Raw genomic sequence first — 18,776 nt, 5'->3', positions numbered from 1 at the left:
GGGGAAGCAGGCGTTAAGCGCTCCCCATACGTGGGCCGATCCCACAGGTAGTGCAATACCTGGCCGAACCACGGCGGAGGTGAAGAAGGCGTAAAGCACTCCCCAAACGTGGGCCGATCCCGAAAGAAGTGCAACACTGGGTCGACCCGCGGCAAAGGTGCCATTGGCCATTAAGGGGCAACCACATACACAGTTTCACTGGTCATCCTTCTTCACAGAGTGGAAGGGCACCGTTTTTTTTTTTTTTTTTTAGATGATGCCATTAACCTGCCGTGTGCGCTCCAACCAACCCCATTTTCTTTTATCTGCAAATTTCCTCCTCATGATCTCATCTACATGTATAACAAGCGCACGCCAGTACACACGGGCGCCTTCGCTATCGGAACGCGGCCACAGCTGTGGACAATCGTATCTATACTAAATGTCTTTGTCCCTGTACCACTGCGGTGGGTAACCCAGTTTCCTTGGCGACCGAGCACGCGTTTATAGCGCTCGCGCTCGAACCTGCGCGATGGGGCTTCGATTGCTTGCTTCACTCGGCTATGGCAGTAATGGGCAAGCACGAAATCAATCAATTGCTGCGTGTGATAGAGGGCCGCTTGAATCCATCGAGGAAAAAAAAATAGGTCATCGCAACTCTAGCAATGCGTCTACAGGATAAGAAGCCACTGTAAGGACGAGCGGTCGAAAGTGAAAAGGCAAATTCGAAATAAGCTACGACAGAAAAAAAATATATATATCACGGAGAAAGCGGGCGACAGTGTGGCGAGGGTAACTGAGCGAAAGTTGGTACATCGGTTCCTCAAACACTCGCAGAGAGATTCGAAATTCGACGCGCGATTACTTCGAAATGGGGTAGGGAAAGAGAAGTGACGACGAGGGGAGGGTGGGGGGGGGGCGCACTTTCGATGCATAAGTGGAATCGCCTCGATGGAAGAGGAGCCGAGCGAAGACGACGCACCGATACGAATCGCTTTACGGCATGAGAGATAGAGATAGAGAGAGAGAATGCGATCGAGTGACCTGCTATGGCGTCAAGCGTGGAGAGATCCAAATCGAATGCGCTCGGTACTACATTCACGAAGGGCGGAATGCGCGGCATGCATTCCTATTGACTCTCGCGATTCGCGACCGCAAACACCGTACGTGCGGCCTTGCCACTTCGCTCCAGTTCCATTATACTGGGTGTCCCAACTATCGCGCGCCAAGATTTAAAAAAAAATGCAAATGACACGTACATGGACAGAATGAAGGGGTAATATGTCTGCCGTCGCTTGGAAATACACAGATTCTTCTTTTGCTTTTTGCATTCGGCCTAATTAGATAATTAGGCTTAGATAATTAATCAAGCTCTCAACTGATTATAATTAGATTAAAAGTTTCAATGAGAAAATTGTAGAACAGCGTGAGAAACTCCTGATGCAGCTTTCTGTTGCTCGATACGTGCTACATAAAAGTGTGTTTGTTTGTTTGTTTGTTTCGAGCGCGAAACAAGCCCGCGAATACACGCAAAACTGCCGCGCGACTGGCCGCTTGAGACACTTTGCGTGCATTCGGGGGCTTCTTTCACGGTCGGAGAAACACTTGCATGTAGCACATATCGAGCAACAGAAAGCTGTATCGGGAGTTTCTCATTTTGGGCTACAATTTTCTCATGGAGACTTTTCACCTGATTATAATACTTCAGATGTTCATTAATTAGATCATACAAATTAGGTAATTACTCGGAATGGTTGTTGTAGCTTTGAAATACAATGCCTTCCTGAACGAGTCAAACACGAGAATGGGTTGTATGAACCATCGAATTTCTTCTGAGAAACCCGCGGCGTCTCCACCGACAGCGTCTCAAAAACGCTCGCTGCCACGAAGAAAGAATGCGAGAACGTTCCCGTTACCACCGGTACCGATGCCACTAGCATCACCCGGGCCGCGCAGTGGCACTACCGGCGCCGATACCACTGGTAACACATACACCCATACCACCAGGAGCACCGATACCGCACGGTGGTACCACCAGCCACACAATGATAAAACCGGCACCCATACTACTAGTAGCACCGGTTGAATACAACCAGTAACACTGGTACCGCCGGTACAGCGTAGTTGTGCCACCGGCACCAATACCACCGGTAAAAGGTCTTAGGGATAGGCGCTCATGTTTATAGACTGCACCATCTCTGGGACTGGCCCACGAAAGAGGCTACAAACACATCCACCTATATACGGAAAAGTGGTGGCAACTCGATCGCTAAGCAAGACTTAACCCCGTATTCAGAAATGTATCTTAATTTGAAGCCCATGCTTGACTTGATTTAAACGACGCCTGTCGGCAACGCACCAAAACAAACGCGATGAGCGTCTTCGGCGCGTTCGCACCAGGCGTCATATACATCGAGTCAAGCATGAGCTTCAAGTTAAGTTGCATTTATGAATACGGAGGTTAGTATATTAAATAGAAAAGAAGAAGCTGGCGATTGCGCTACACATCTTCAACCGTACCAATTACGACAGGGACAAGCAAATGACCACGGGACAGCACGTGTCCCGCCGTCGTGGCTCATAGTGTTGGCTTTGGCGTTGCGCTACTAACTACGAGGTCGCGGGATCGAATCCCGGCCGCGGCGGCTGCATTTCGATAGGGGCGAAATGTAAAACAGCTCGTGTACCTTGCACCGGGTGCACTTTAACCCTTTACTGCACAATTTTTTGTTTCCTCAAAATATTATTCATGGCGTTGTAGGGAAGCATAATAGTACCTGTACTCCCATGGAAACTTACTTTAGCGAATGTCTGTGGTTTCAATTTGCAGAAAAAGGGTATGTTGCATATTTGCAACAATGTGCAAATAAAGAAGAAGTTGAAAGTAAAAGATAGATTTAGTGCGATTCATACTCAGATGCTTATTTGCACAAGACAATCATTGGTGCACCTATGATTTGGTGTGGAACACAAAGAAGCACTTGTACGTGTTTCTGCAGCACAGGTGGTTCCCACACTTCGTGCAGTACGTCATGCAGATTCCTGTCCAGCCAGGAAACAACGCAGTGTTTTCGGGTTATTGACAAAATGTAGAACATCGAAGCACAGACGTAATGCTGTGCCCGTGACGACGTGACACGGCAACGTGCGGAGGCACAGCGTTCTTTTGAAAAGAAAAAAGGAAATTTGATCAGAGAACATCTTGTCCACATATTCAATCGAAACGGACTTACACTTGTGGCTGTCGTGGCTAATTGAATAGTCACTGCCTTCACTATCAGGAGGAATTTCTAGGCCATACCAGCGTTTCGAAGCCATTTCATTATTCCGAAGAAAATAAAACATGTACACGTTGTTGCATTTGTGCAACATAGCAACGTTCTGTCGCCAGGAACAAACTATTCCGAAATTACAATATTTTTTTGAACCTACAGAGTCAGAAGGATGTGGAGCATAGCGTAACAATTTTTCTTGCGCTTTGCCTTATGGAGAAATACATTTACAATTTGTAAAACTTACCTATATCACTGCTCCTGGGCGCGCGCAGCCTCCGCCACGTTTGTTTTGGTAGAAGATGCAAAGAATTAGCACAGATTGCAGCACGAGGTGCCGCGTTTTACAGACCAATGTTGCGGATATGCAACAACATGTACAGGAAGCTCGAAACTGACTTTGCTTCGGTTTTTAACGCCGTTCATCAGAATGTTGCGTAAATGCAACAAGGTGCAGTAAAGGGTTAAACCTTAGTTTGTCCAAATCAATATGTCGTTACGAACTTCCCCAATTTGTAATCCTAATAAGATCACAGTAACATTTCCTTTCGCCATATTTGGCGCTTCGACTCAAATGAATGTCGAAACAGTGCCCGCGTGTTAATTTTTACCTTCTATACAAAGAAGTCACGCTAAAGCGAACTTATTACGGCCTACATCTCACTATAATTCAATGCATGGGCGGATAGCTCGGGAAAGCGTAGTAAAGGATAGGAGAAAAAAAAGGAAAAAGCACAGTCCGCAAACTTCAAATCTGTAATTTCCTCGCGTGTCGACTCAGATTCGTATTAGCAGTGAACGCACGTGCGCTGCAAGCACATCGACGAAGCCGCCAAATATAGTACTCGCTCGTTTTTTAAATATCCCCTGCAACACAAATGACATCATAAGTGCATATAAATAAAATCGTGAGTGTACATAAGGGAAACGACCGCAGAAAGGAGCATAGAATCTAAAACAGGGCCGAAAGAAAATATACGTACAATAAAACAAAGGCGACGTTCCGATCACTTATTACAGCGACCGCATCTCAAGATTACATCTCCAAGAAGATATGACACGTACGCCTGTACGCTACATAAAGTCGAGTGTTCCGTTAGTGTAAGCAGCGATGGGCACGCAACCAATGAAAGAAAAAAAATAAGGAAAAAAGCTTCGATCTTGGCAACGGGCGCGCGCCTTTATGCCTACGAGACACACGATCACTTCCTGCAATATTTCCCGCGCCGTTTCCTTTCCGTGCCTCTCGAGGCGGCAGCGATTCTGTCTCGTAGGAGGAAAAGAGCGAAAACCGTGGATCCGAAACGTCACCGAGCGTAAGCTACATGTGTACCGCAGGCGTTGGAACTCCCCGCCGGTTACGCGGGCATACACGTAAGTATTTCCGACGCGCAGAGAAAAAAGAAAATGAAAGAAGCGAAGCTACGGATTAGGGAACTCTGTTTTGTAACGCCCGTCACGTAAGACTGCCGTGAAGAGGAAACGACTGCCATCCGTGTAATCGGCGTCACTCTGCAAGGTGGGCCCCGCCCCCGCGGTGTTTTTTTCTTCCTACGGAAGTTTCCGAGGCGGAAACGAGCCTTTCCCGCTCCATACGGAACCGGTAAGGCGGAAAAACCTCGCGCGTAATGCGGGTCCCCGGCGTGTGTCGTACACGCATGCGACATGCCGTCGTTTCTGTTCCTCATGTACGCCGCGCGCGCGAGCGCATAGTTTCGATTTCCGCTAAGAGCTCCCCCTCCCTTCTTTTTCGGAAGGTCCAGAGGGAGGATACATACTTCGTGAAACGCATATCCATTCCATTTAAAGGGGAGATGGCTCGCGTGGCATTTTCCTGCGATTAGCGAGCCCAGCTTAACGCATTTATGGTGGTTACTATTAGAGAGTTTTAGCACGCGGCGCAAGCTTCCAACCGTTTGTGGATTGTGTGACGCAAACGTGAGCGGCCGGGTCGGTGCCGCCACCTGGTGGCGCAGAGCTCTACCGGACAAACACAGTGCTATTAGAGAGAGTTTAGCTTGTCCGGTATTCTGGTGAAACGCAGGCGGAGCGTTGGAGCGTTGGGGCGGAGGCGTAAACGTGAGCGGTCTGCGTGGTGCAGCCACCTGGTGGCGAAGTGCTCAAACAGACAGAAACAGCTAATACTGCATTAACCGAGCGTATTCTTCTTCGCTGCTGGTGTACATTTTCGGCACTGGCGTAATCGTGTTGCTGCCAAAAATTTACACCCGCTACCAAGTAAACTAAATACACTTGGTTACCACTTGGTTAAATACACTTAGTTCTAGAAGAATAACCCAACACACACACACACACACACACACACACACACACACACACACACACACACACCACGTGGTATCACCACTGTAGTGCAGGTCATGCGCACAAGAAACGAACGGCGCAGCGTTGGGTGAGCCCTCACAGCAGCGGGCCGTGGAGGCGTGCGGCGCCGCCATCGATGACTGCTGCAGTCGTCGCTGCCTGCAGTTAGAGCCGGGCTCATCGCGCACGGCCGGAAAACACTCATCTTGGGCGACGGCCGGCGGAGCCAATTTCCGCTTCGCCAGGAGGGAAAGAAAGAAATAGAAAGAGACAAAGAGAGAAAAAGAAAAGAAAGAAATAGAAAGAGAGAAAAAGAAAGGAAAGGAAGAACTAGAAGGAGAGAAAGTGAGAAAAAGAAAAGAAAGAAAGAAAGAAAGAAAGAAAGAAAGAAAGAAAGAAAGAAAGAAAGAAAGTGGGCCGAAACGACGGACGCGCTGTGGCCGCGAGAGCCCCTGGGGTACCCCTATCGCGGGTTCCCGACGAACGGCCCTGGGCTCGAGTAGCATATACTTTGTCCATGGCCGCCTTCACTCTCGCCAACGAGTGGACACAAGATCGCATGTGCGAGAGGTCGGCTGGCCAGTGGTGCGGAAACGCGCAGAATGATCGCCCGCGAGCCGAGATTGAGGCGTACACGCCGTACAGGCTACCAAAAGAAAAAAAAAGGATAAAAAAAACATCAGCTGTAACGAACAATCCCAAGTCACAGAAGAGCCCCGCGTTAACTAGTGACACACCCACACGGGAACACGATTTACTCCGTTAATTAGAAACCAGCTCTTCTCAACTCTGTGAGACTCGCCTGTAACAAGCTTGCTTTCCGCGCTACGATACCAAATAGGAATCTAAAAAAATTGGAGGACGCTTAAGCTTCGCCTTCAAGAGTGGGACGCGACAGCGTTCCCGTCGACCCGCCAAGGGGTATAAGAGAATGCGCTACGGCACAGCGATCACTTACGATGCGCCCCGCATCGGACTTAGCGCCCACCTATCACGCGGTGAGCGTCGAGCAACGCAGCGTTCGGCGCGGCAACGAAACGTGCGCCTGAGCGAACGAAACGAACCGAAGAACTCGGTGTCTCGGAGAGGAAACGATCTACGCCAGCCAAACGTCGTGATCGGCACGGGCAGAGAGATAGATAGTAATCTAAAGAAAGGCACGGCGAAGCGTCGTCAGGGGAGAGGGAGTCCCGCGACGCGCCTGGCAGCGGTCCCAATGCGCGCGCGGCGTGCCTCCTGTCGGGGCAGCGCCGTACATTGAGAGGAGGGGGTCTTCTGTGTTTGCCGCAAGATGGCTCTGCGTGTGCGGAAAGCGCAGAAGAAATGCAGCGGAAACGCACTTCGCAACTCGTGTAATTGTGACTTCTGTACGTTACATGTTCATAATTACCGATATACACCGCAGTATAACTTTCCACGGCTCGTTTCGAAGGCAACACCGCATTCACTAGAGGCGCGTTTGCACCGCTTGGAAGCATCGAACTCGTGGCTGAGTGGTAGCGTCTCCGTCTCACACTCCGGAGACCCTGGTTCGATTCCCACCGAGCCAGTCTTGGAAGTCGCTTTTTATTTATGAAGCGCCTGCCGTGATTTATCGCTCACGGTCAACGCCGCAAACGCCGACGCCGACACCGACGCCGACGACACCGGCTTTTCTGCGACACGAGCTCCTTAACGCTATCGCGTTAAAAAGTTTCTTCCATAGAACCTTAACGAAAAGTAAGGTCGTAAAGGGAGTTTTGGTTTTATTTTCTTCGGAAATAACAAATACCCGCTCCTACACTGTTTTATTTATTATTGCGATATTACTGCGCTTTATTTATTATAGCGAAACAACACAGCGGCGGCTATCGCCGTTGCCATGTCGTTCCGGATAAAGTCCCAAGTGCAATAAGGTCCTATCGCGTCTCGCGCCCTGTAAGTTGTGGGCGCGAAGGAAAGCGTACGAGTTACAAAGTAAGCCGACAAGGATGGCGGCTTGATTCGCGGCGTCCTGCCGCACGCCCACTGTTGGGGGTCACGTGATCAAACATGCGACAAGGGGGTGGAGGCGAGCGGCGCATCTATTCCTCTTGCCCGGCCGCGGCTGCGTATGGTTGTCCGCGCGGCCGTGAGCATACGATTTCCAAGCGCCGTACACTGGCAAACGTAAAGGCCGAGCCGAGATGGCTGGTGATCGAAAACCGGTCCCGCCGGCCGTATTTCGACGGCGGCGAAATGCAAAAATTCCTGTGTACACATATTAAGGTGCACGTTAAGGAACCCCAGGTGTCCAAAATTTTTCCACTAATACTTGCCTCATAATCATATCGTGGTTCTGGCACGTGATAGCCAATAATTTAGCTAACGCTTCCCACAATGTTTGGGCGTAAATTTATCGATGTTCGCGCTTACGTTGGCGCTTGCGAAAGGAGATCCCGAGCTGTCTTCTCATTGATGAAGCGTTGTGCAAACTGCCGCACAGTCTATCGCACCCACTAGGCACGCTTCTTAAGTCGTCCTGCACAAACTGTTCATCAAGTACACTTTGGCTGACGTGAAGCACTGAACCCTATTCATTCCTGTTGTTTCAAATCTATCTGCACAACTGCACCACCTCGAAAATGGATTCTCCATACAACTTTAAGTACATATTCAGCATATTGCACGGCGGGTATACAAGAGAGAGACAAATAGGGAGAGAGCAAGGAGCAAGAGGTAGTTCTGGTTGGTTACCTTGCACAGGGCGGAAAGTCTACCGGGATAAAGAGAGAGAGAGAGAGGGCACAATGGGAGACAAAGGGAGAGGAGCACAAAGAAGGCCACCCACACTATACGGCGGTAGCAAGCGGCGTTCTTCAAAGTTCACCGTAATGTAAGCCAGTAGACCTCACAAAAATGAACAGCGAAAATATAGCCTCCTGCACGGTGTTCATTTGAGAGCACTGGCATAGGGCTTTCTGTCCTGATAATGGACGACTGTCCAGTCTATCTGGCGATGCAGTGGGCCCATCACTTGCCTCTCGAACTGCAGTGAGGACAGACAGAAATAAAGGGTGCACACAAAAATTATACGTAAAGTGCAAGGCTGCGCTTACGCCTTTAGTAAACAAACGAACGAGAACTAAACTACTAAGGCTGCGCAAATATGCAAAATTTTCGAATAACGTATCGGATAGTGTTCTATTCGATTCGGTCTTCGAATCGAACAGCCTTTATTCGTAAATTCAGAGAGTTTTTGAACATTTCAAAACCTCAACTGCACGCTAGCGCGAAATTGAAACAAATGCACGACAAACTTCATCTCCGCGACCATAAAGCATTAGAATTTACGTAGCGGAGCAGCCAACGTCGGTCAGGGAGGCAGACCTTAGCGGATGTACAGCAACCAATTGCACATAAAAATAGTGCAGTGTATGCAAAAGAAATGCCTATTTCTTCCTAATGTTTCAGCTGTGTCTTTATTAAACAACGCTTCATAACGCGCAAAAGTCACTAACGTTCCAAATGCTCCAAGATGTGAACTCAGTTTCATATTAATTGTGAAAACAGCAGTGAATTATTCGAAGACTCTTCGAAAAGCATTCGATTCTATGCCGTTCAATTCGTATTCGATTAAGTTTCAAAAGTTAGACTCGCACACCCCTAAAAACCAATAACGCTCCCGACTTGCGCCCACCTTTTCGGTCCGCCGACAAATGCGCTGAAGCAAGCTCTGAGACCGGGCTAGCCGGTAATCCATGATGAGACCACGTGCGCATGCGCAACTACGCACAAAGGACGGAAAGCAACGACGGAGACAAACGCTGGCTTCCAAACGAACTTTTATTTTCGAAAGCATACGCGTATAATCCTACCAGACATGACCACGAGCTAAAAAGCTGCCGACGCATGATGCCAAAACTTAATATTTCAAACGTCTTTTTCTTTCCGCAACATGCATCGGCAGTTGCAGCTTGTGATTCCCTGTTACATATATGTACGCTATATAAAATATTCTTAGCCTTTCATTAAAGCGCTATCTCTCTCTCTCTCTCTCTCTCTCTCTTTCTGTCTCGTTAGATAGTAAAGTTCAGTTTGAAGTCGGAACTCGTCTCCGCCGTTCCTTTCTGTCATTCATCCATATAGCTGCGCTGCGCACGTCATCGCGATAAATCCGCCCCTGACCCGAACCAGTTACACAGCCCCAACTTCGCAAGAACTCGCCTCGTCTTATACTGACTCAGTATTTCTCTTTGGCGGCCTTATAGCCCCCTCCACCCAGCCCTCCCCCCCCCCCTTCTCACAAAACCAATAGCACCGCGCTCTAGCCCAAGGTCCAATGCGGGACCCAGCATCGCCGCAGCACCGTATACAGAACACCGAAAGAAAATAGCGCTAGTCGACACACCACCCGTGGCCTTCGCTCGGCGCCTCTCCCCTCGTCGCTTCTCTGCTGGGGCCACATCTCAGCGCCCAAACGAAGTGACGCCAAGTGGACGCGCAGCGCAAACACCGCGATACCCTCGGGGCTGCTGCTGCGGTCAGGGGAAAGGAAAACAAGCCGCGGCCTATCGCAGCCGGACCGCCATGGCCTCCGCTCCTCCGACACCAACCGTCCGAGAAAAGCTACTGCGATCCCGCAAAACGAGAAAGCGCGAGTCGAGGTCACCGCGAAAATTGTTTGTTTTCTCTCCTGGTCACTTTAAACGCTCCTATATAACGCGCCGCTGAGAAAGAGCGGGAGGCGGTTTCCGGGCGACCGAGCAGCGAAGAGGTTTCTTATTAAAAAGAAGAGAGGGGACGCAAGGTGCCTCTCCAGAGTGGTGACTGAAGCTCCTATTACTGCCCCAGACGTATCACGACCGCGCGCGCGCGCGCACACACACACACGCACGCACACACAATTTCCTGTATCTACAGTTCTCTATCCGTCACCTTCGTTTTATTACACACCTTATAACACATTTCGATTTCGCTGCCGTTCGCATTGGTGTGTCCACATGTTGTTATACTGAGGCATGGAGCTTGCTGTCATTGCCTTTTTTCTTTTAAGTATTGGGGGCTTGAGTATCCTGGGACCTTGTGTATTCCAGCGTTCTTTTTTTCTTTTTGTCAGCAGGCTTCATGATTGAGTTTATCATCCAATTAGGTAAGACTAAATATCCTACACATACCTATATGCACCGCAAGCAAGCACGCACGCGCACACTGACTTGCCCGTGTTGTGAGTGCCGCTGAATCGTGCGGATGGAGTATACACTGAACGAACGGTAAACAAAGGGCGGCAGCTACGAGGAGCGTACGTGCATCTTACCAGAGCGGTACGCATCGCCGCGCCTGTTTCACGCCTCGCTTTAACTGCGGCTGAGAAAGCACACGCAACCACACAAACACATACGCGCGTTGGCAGCGAGTTGCTGCGCAAAGACAGACACGTGGCTGCAGAGTTATGCTACACAACCACAGTTTAGCCTCTTTCAACCCTGTTCACAAAGAGCATACTGCGCGACAAATGAAGCAGGCGCGGCGGTGTCCGCGCCCATCGGATGTCGAATATACGGCCCACGTGGTTAGAGCTGAATTAATTAAACTAATTAAATTATGGGGTTTTACGTGCCAAAACCACTTTCTGATTACGAGGCACGCCGTAATAGGGAGACTCCGGGAATTTGGACCACCTGGGGTTCCGTGCACTTAAATTTAAGTACACGGGTGTTTTCGCATGTCACCCCCATCGAAATGCGTCCGCCGTGGCCGAGATTCGATCCCGCGACCTCGTGTTCAGCAGCCCAACATAGAGCTGAATGTGTTCAGCACGAATACCCGTGTCGCCTTGCGCGTAAGGGGAAAAAATTCGTGGGGCCGCAACGTTCATATGGGGACGGATTATCAGCGAAGCGTTTTAGGTTGCATACATGGACTGCATACATTATTCAATCATAATTTTTTTTTAAGTACGGCACCACACTACACCGACACAAGCGCCAAGGTGGTCACCATGCCTCCCGTGCATATGCCGCAACCGCTGCTGCAGCCGCGCCGGCACCTTTAACGCCCGTGACGTCACAACCACAGAAGCCCAGGCAACGTTGTTACAATCGGCCTGCAGGGGTATTGAACTGCAAATCCTTCCCAGCCCGCTGCAGTTGTTTTGATCGACCTGCAGGGGTGGCAATTTTCGGATAAGCGACCTTCGAACCCTCTCGGCCCGCTGCGACAACTCGCTTTGTAAAGACAAAAATGCGCCTCCTCGACAGCACAACGGCGCCGGCATGTCTAGCTACATTCGGCGGACCGAGTATAGTTAGTTAATTCGCGTCGCCTTCACGGTTTGCTTGGAGCAAGAGAACTCCTGGGAAAGGGTGTTCGCGGTGCGTTCTCACGGGCACCAGAAGTCGGCACAGTTAATGGACAGACGCGGCTGCTAGCTGCGGGGTCAGCTCTGGGATTAAGAGGCGCCTGCTTGGGTCAAGTGTATCAAGCCCTGTCTACGAGAACCTTCTCACCTCGGTGTGTTCAGTGAAACCAAGTGTGGAAGTGAGTGTGTGACCCCCTTAAAGGCGAGTTAACTACAACTTTGGACGCTCCAATTGGACGAAGGTTGAGCGGAAGGTTTCGCTAACCTAGGGAGGACAGAGGGTTTTTAAGCAGCCGCTTTCGGCTGCTCGGGGTGCTTCTTTTTCAGCCTTGCTAGACTGACGAAATGTATCTCCTGTCTTCATGTAGATATTGTAAATAAATCCCGTATTCCTTGTTATCGATGAGAACAAGTCCCTCCCTTCAACAACATCCTCAGCGTGGATGAATCGGACGACGGCATGGGCCAGCTACCATTTATTTCGTGCCCGACTCCAATCCTTACAACGCGCACAGGATTTAACAGTATTTAAAACAAATAAAGCACATGAACGCAAACTTGCTACACTAACAACACTTTATCTACATACTGTTTCTCTTACAAAGTAGAATTTATGTAGTTCTATTTGGACCCAACATATTAAACTTATTTTTGGATATTGGCGGAGTGCTTGAAGCCTGCTTCACCTAAACGCCGCGGGTCGGCCTGGTATTGCACTATCTCCGGGATCGGCGCACACATCCATATCGCCCATACGGACGTAAGCCGGCCAGGGTAGCCCCGCCCCCTGGGAACGCATGAGGGGGATGCGTACAGGGGCTTGAAGTAACCAGCTTCGCTAAAGAAACAGAATTTCTTGTTCCAGAATTTTTTGTTAGATGTATAAGAGGGTGGAGTGATCTTCCGCCTACGATTGTGTCCAATGTGTCGAATGATGCTTTTTACCGCGCTTTGTGTAATTAGTTTCTTTATTGGTCTGAAATATGATGCTTATTTTTATGTATCCCCCTGCTGTAATGCCTGCAAAGGCGAAGCAGGTATCAAATAAATAAATAAATAAAAAATAGAAGACAAAAAAAAGCTTGCGCGGATAACGTGCAGTAACAGGCTTCACCCCTCCCCATTTATCACGGTGAACGCATGCATAATCGAAACACCCTCCTTTGATCAAAACTAATTCTCAGGCGGCAGAAGGCACAATCCCTGCATGAAAGTGTGCAAGTTGAGCAGCGTACCGAGAACCGCGGCGCAGGCATTTCCGTCAAGTAAATCTGCGCGCCACGACAGACGCACCGCACCGAGATTGCCGTGCCGTTCAAAGTATATGTGGAACGCGAAGGCACCTCTGACAGCCGTCACAACACTTTGGATGGAACCGGGCGAGGCGATGGTGGCGGGGCTCGAATCAGCGCGCCCCCGAAGACATTTCCAAATCGGTCGGCCCCCCCGTCACCGAGTAAATTGATCGATCGCGAAGAAATGACCCGCAGCACGCCGCCTGTGGCAGGTCCGACGCGGAAATGCCCCGGACCACGGCAGGCAGGCAGGCACGCCCTCCCCGATAGACAGAAAACTCTCCCGCATTCGCGCACAACACGCCTCCTCTCCGCCACTACACACTCGGACATCTGATTAGTTCCCTGCAGTGATGCGAAACCAACTATGGTGCTGGGCTGCCATGCACGAGGACGCGGGATCGCATCCCAGCCACGGCAGCCGCATTTCGATGGCGGCAAAATGCGAAAACACCCGTGTGCTTAGATTTAGGTGCACGTTAAAGAACGCCAGGTGGTACAAATTTCCAGAGTCCTCCACTACGGCGTGCCTCATAATCACAAAGTGGTTTTGGCACGGAACCCCCCCCCTTCCCGTGTGTGTGTGTGTGTGTGTGTGTGTGTGTGTGTGTGTGTGTGTGTGTGTGTGTGTGTGTGTGTGTGTGTGCGTGCGTGTGTGTGTGTGTGTTTTAATGCAGGCCAAGTTGGTCGGGCAGGTCGTGTGTGCGTGTGTGCGCGCGCGCGCGCGCGTGTGTGTGTGTGTGTGTGTGTGTGTGTGTGTGTGTGTGTGTGTGTGTGTGTGTGTGCGTTTTAATGCAGGCGAAGCTGGTCGGGCAGGTGGACAGTGTGTGTGTGTGTGTGTGTGTGTGTGTGTGTGTGTGTGTGTGTGTGTGTGTGTGTGTTTGTGTGTGTGTGTGTGTGTGTGTGTGTGTGTGTGTGTGTGTGTGTGTGTGTGTGTGTGTGTGTGTGTGTGTGTGTGTGTGTGTGTGTGTTTTAATGCGAGCCACGCTGGTCGGGCAGGTCGAGTATATGTCAGAAATCAAGGCGCATTACTTCCAAGCTCGCTGCGTCGCTGTGCGACCATCGCATTCCGTTACCTCGGTCGTTTTGAACTTGGCTTTCGAGAAGCTTACATTACCGCGTCTGCAGGCGACGAACAACCTGCAGTGGCTACAAGCAGAGGCGCATTTGTAGGCAAGGCCGTAAGAACTTACCCGTGCTCAATGCACTGTGATACACAGAAAATAAATGTATGCGGGGTGTTGGCGGGGAAGGGGCGCGGGAGAGGTGGTATACATCAAGAGGGGCGAGTGTATAAGGGTAACGTGTGGCGATACGGCCAGTTAAACAAGCTGGCCCGTGGATACGCACTGTGGAATAACGGCAAAATATCGAAGACAGAGCCAAATATGCGTACAGTGCAGTACAATGTTAACGGGAACACTTGCCTGCACGCGGCTTCTCGATTTGCTGGCGATCTGGCAGCGAACTGCCGCGTGCCGGGTGAATGTGAACGCGCTGCGCAAGTGCGTACAGAAAGGTGTCAGCGCCACCGACAGCAAGGCATCTGCTGCAAAGCCGGGGGATTGTATGTTTGCCAGAAACAAACATTCGCACGTTCCCTACGTACATGTTGTGTGTCATATAAAATTGGACCGCAATGTACCTAGGCGTGTCGTCCGGTATCGTGGCCGTAGCTCTCACCTGAATAGCGACAGACGCGATAACGACACAATCGCAGCGGCGATGACTAACCAAGGGCGGCACTTACGTGAAAGACAAGCTTGTTGTATACACCAGAAGTGCTAATTTCGACCTTTCATTGGAAAATGTATACATCCCCCCCGCCCTCACAAACACACACACTTGGTATTATTCTGCCGTTCCGAAATACAAGTTCGCCTGCCTCAAGCGGCAACTGGCAAGCTTTCGCCAGAGCGCCCGCACTTTTCGACGCGCTGCACGGAACTCGTTAACGCGCTCGCGCCGTGCGAAGGAGTCTAAATCCAACCTGCTCCGAAGAGCGGCCGGGGACTGTCTTCGCGCCAAAACGACACAGCCTGCCATGGCCGTCAAGAGAAAAGCGCGAATGGCCTCGTACAGTTAGTTGCTGCTGCCTCGCAGTGAGGACAACGACGCCTGCCAGCCCCGCCAACGGGCACTTCAGGCGAGCGAGAAGAGAGCGCGTTTCTAAATTCGCGACGACGAGCGACGGGAAAGCTACCCGCTCGACGGCCTGCGGCGCGCTTCCGTCACGCAGGACGTCGAACGCGCACGGCTGTGCGACAGGCATCGCGCGCGGATGGATGGATGTTACGAGCGTCCCCTTCGGAGACGGGGCGGTGAGTTGCGCCACCAAGCTCTATAAAGCGCCTTCGCGCCCTCTGGCGGACGCGAGAAGCAGCAAAAGTGGAATGCCCTTTGCCGCCAGAGCGTCCGCGCCTGAATAACGGAACTCGTTCGCTCGCTCGGCATGCCGCGGTATGCCTGGACACCGGCCGTCGTGATTGGGGTCGCATTCCCTCCACACTTCGCGCTGCGGGGACGTCCGACGTCATTGGTGCAGTGCGGTCGGTGGCTGCAGGAGCGACAACGATGGCGAATTGACGACGACGAGGACGACCGGCTGGAGTCGATCGCGCGGCTGACGAGTTTCGGCGAAGAAAGAGCAGCCGACGCGGCGTATTATTTTTGTCCGATGCGCGGCCCCGCAAAGCATTTGCAGATAGGACGACCCTCGTGGAGAGTCTGTCGAGTGCGTGCGTGTGCATGTGTATCCGCGACGATCACCTTCCGGCATTCGCTCCAGAACGAAGCGCATTTTCGGCGGCGGGCATCTGGGCCTGTCGCGCACACAGATTCACTGGTACCGCGCCTGTCCAGCACGACTGCCAAAATTGGCTGCTTGGTCCAGGAAGGTCGACCGCAGAACACGACGACCGCTAGGTTGCCCCGCTACACGCACGCTTCTGTCTTCCGCAAAGCTATTCTCACGAGCGGAACCATCTTGAGAACCTGAGGCCCACGTCCTAGCACTACAATAAAAATACGAATAGCACTACCCTCATAAACATATGTGGCGAAGCCCGGGCAGTAGATATAAAGTACGTCAGTACGCAACGAATGAGACGCGACAATTCCACAGCACAACTTTAGTTCGGTGCCGTTTCAGCGGTACCTGCGGAGTCAGCATTTGACTCGGAAATAGTCCGCGGAAGGCGGTGCGATGGCCGATCCCTGTGTAACTAGCCCGATTTTTTCGCTGTAGCTACATTTTTACCTCGTTTAAGCATCACATCCTCCCTACTTATGTGCACGTTGGAGAGCTGTACAGCTCTTACACAAGCGCTGCGCCTGACACTAGAGAGCTTTAGCGTGTCCGGTATTCCGGACGAGCGGAGGCGCAAACGCGAACGGTCTGCACGGTGCAGCCACCTGGTGGCGCAGAGCTAAACAGGACAAACACAGCTAATATTGCAGTAACCAAGTGTATTTTACTTTGCTGCTAGTGTAAATGATCGGCAGTAACACGATTAGGCCGCTAGCCCAAAATTTACACCAGCAGCGAAGTAGAATACATTAAGTTACAGCAATTAGCTCTGTGCCACCATGTGGCTACACCGTGCAGACCGTTCATGTTGCGCCTCCACCCATTCGGTAAATCCCCAGTCCGCTTGCGTCTACCCGAATACCAGACACGCTAAAAATGTATACTATTATAGTGTGGTGTATCTTTTGCTACGCCGCCACAGAGCCGTAACGACATCGTTTTTATTTTTTTTTGGGGGGGGGGCACTTACTTGAAAGGTAGAGGAACTAAGAAAGTTCTATGGGGAGGACGGGGAGGGCAGGTGCTGTTGTGCCACTAACTTGCACTGACTGTAGGTGGTCGACATGAAACAGGCCAACAAGTGCTGACGACTGTTCTTGGCACTGTTAGATATGGAGCTGTTTCCTGCGATTACTTCGAGTTCCCCAGACCACATCGGATTGCAGCACAGCTAATTGAGGAATGCAGAAGCAGGAAAGCGCATTCCAGAGGAGCGGCCGAGCAAACAAGTTTAAGGCAACAAGTTCACGTGCCAACAAGTTCGTGCGCCGCCGGGATTAGCAGGTGGGCATCCGACAATGGAGCATGAGCAGCCCTCCCCTTCTCCTCGTTAGAAGTGCATTGCCAGTCTGCGAGGCAAGACCACAGAGAGCCGCCAGGTGTGACACCGCGACACGGGCGCCTACCATTGGCTGAAAGTGGCGTCATCGGAGCGGACTCTCCCATTGGTCAAACATGACGTGACTTACAGTGCTCGAAGGGTTTATAAGAAGCCTTCCAGAGAGACCTGAGCATTCTGGGACATTTCCTGATTCCCTGATTCACCTCTCTCGAACTTCTTGCCGCGGGCCGCAGCGTCCGAGTTGCTGCCGGCCCGTAATGAATGTACAAATGTTACTTGTCGCTCACCTCTCTGTACATAATGTAGAATAAATCCCTCCCAAGTTTGGGTTTCCATCCCGACGTCCGTCCTCCTCCAACCCCTACAGCACCTATAGCGGCCAGGACCCAGCCGGATTCCGACAGTGATGACTGGGACTAAGAGTACGCTTAAAAATAATTTGTTGCCGGCAACCACGGTAATGGGACCACATCCGTTCGCGACGCGTCCGTAATCGCGGCCGTTACCACAGTACGGGAAGCCTCGAGCTCGCTTCTCCCCGACGCCGCCCCGGCTGCGGGTCCCACCGGGGACCTTCTCCATCGGCGTCGCCGCCGCTGGGAGGCGGCTCTCAAAAGTTCAGAGTTGGCAGACCAACTCTGGGCCGTCCGGCAAGCCAAAGATGCCGCCCGAGTCCAAGGACTTGGAGCCGCCACCTGAGGCCACCACAACGAAATTGCCGGCCGTTCATTAATAAAGTTTCTTCTCTCTCTCTCTCTTTCTCGGGCAACATGTATACCTCGTGACATCATGCACCAGAGCTCAAGCGTTAGCTTTGTCAACGATTTGGGAGTTTCAACTGCGTTGTTCACGATCATTCGCTTGCGATTATGCAGGCGGCATCAAAAGAGGTTTCCGCCAGAAAAGCCGATTCCCGCTCAGCTTGGCCGGGAAGTCTGTCAAAATTCATGTAGAGTAAACATCGTGGCCTACATGCCACGACGTTTACTACACCGGCAAAACCCATGTTCCAGTGAGTGGAAACAGTTCACACAACTGACGGGCTACTAGCGACACCGTAGGCGAAGTCCGCATTAATTTCAATCACCTGGAGTTCTCTACCTGCACTCGGGAACGTTACACAAACGCATGAGTGAGTGAGTGAGTGAGTGAGTGAGTGAGTGAGTGAGTGAGTGAGTGAGTGAGTGAGTGAGTGAGTGAGTGAGTGAGTGAGTGAGTGAGTGAGTGAGTGAGTGAGTGAGTGAGTGAGTGAGTGAGTGTGAGTGAGTGAGCCCATGAACCTACATGTTCCCATTGGGGAAAAGCACGCTTCGCTGCATTCTAACTATAGCGAAATACACGCGTGAATCAACACACTCCGAACATCCCGATGACCTGGAGGCTCAGCCGCTCAGCATCACTTGCGAATAGAGATGTACTGCGTGCCGTTCAGCGC

At 51.2% G+C, this 18,776-nt stretch overlaps 1 protein-coding gene and 1 pseudogene across 3 annotated transcripts in view; one reads left to right on the top strand and one right to left on the bottom strand.

The window, feature by feature from the left end:
- The window catches only part of Oatp30B (Organic anion transporting polypeptide 30B), a 341,602-nt gene that overhangs the window by 230,074 nt on the left and 92,752 nt on the right, over nt 1–18,776 (bottom strand). The gene's annotated exons all lie outside the window — the stretch shown is intronic.
- LOC135920551 (U2 spliceosomal RNA) lies at nt 12,483–12,637 on the top strand (annotated as a pseudogene).

Source organism: Dermacentor albipictus, chromosome 5 (genome assembly GCF_038994185.2).
Source record: "Dermacentor albipictus isolate Rhodes 1998 colony chromosome 5, USDA_Dalb.pri_finalv2, whole genome shotgun sequence".
NCBI lineage: Eukaryota > Metazoa > Arthropoda > Arachnida > Ixodida > Ixodidae > Dermacentor > Dermacentor albipictus.
The sequence above is the reverse complement of the archived record's forward strand: the minus strand, read 5'-3'. Positions and strand labels throughout refer to the sequence as shown.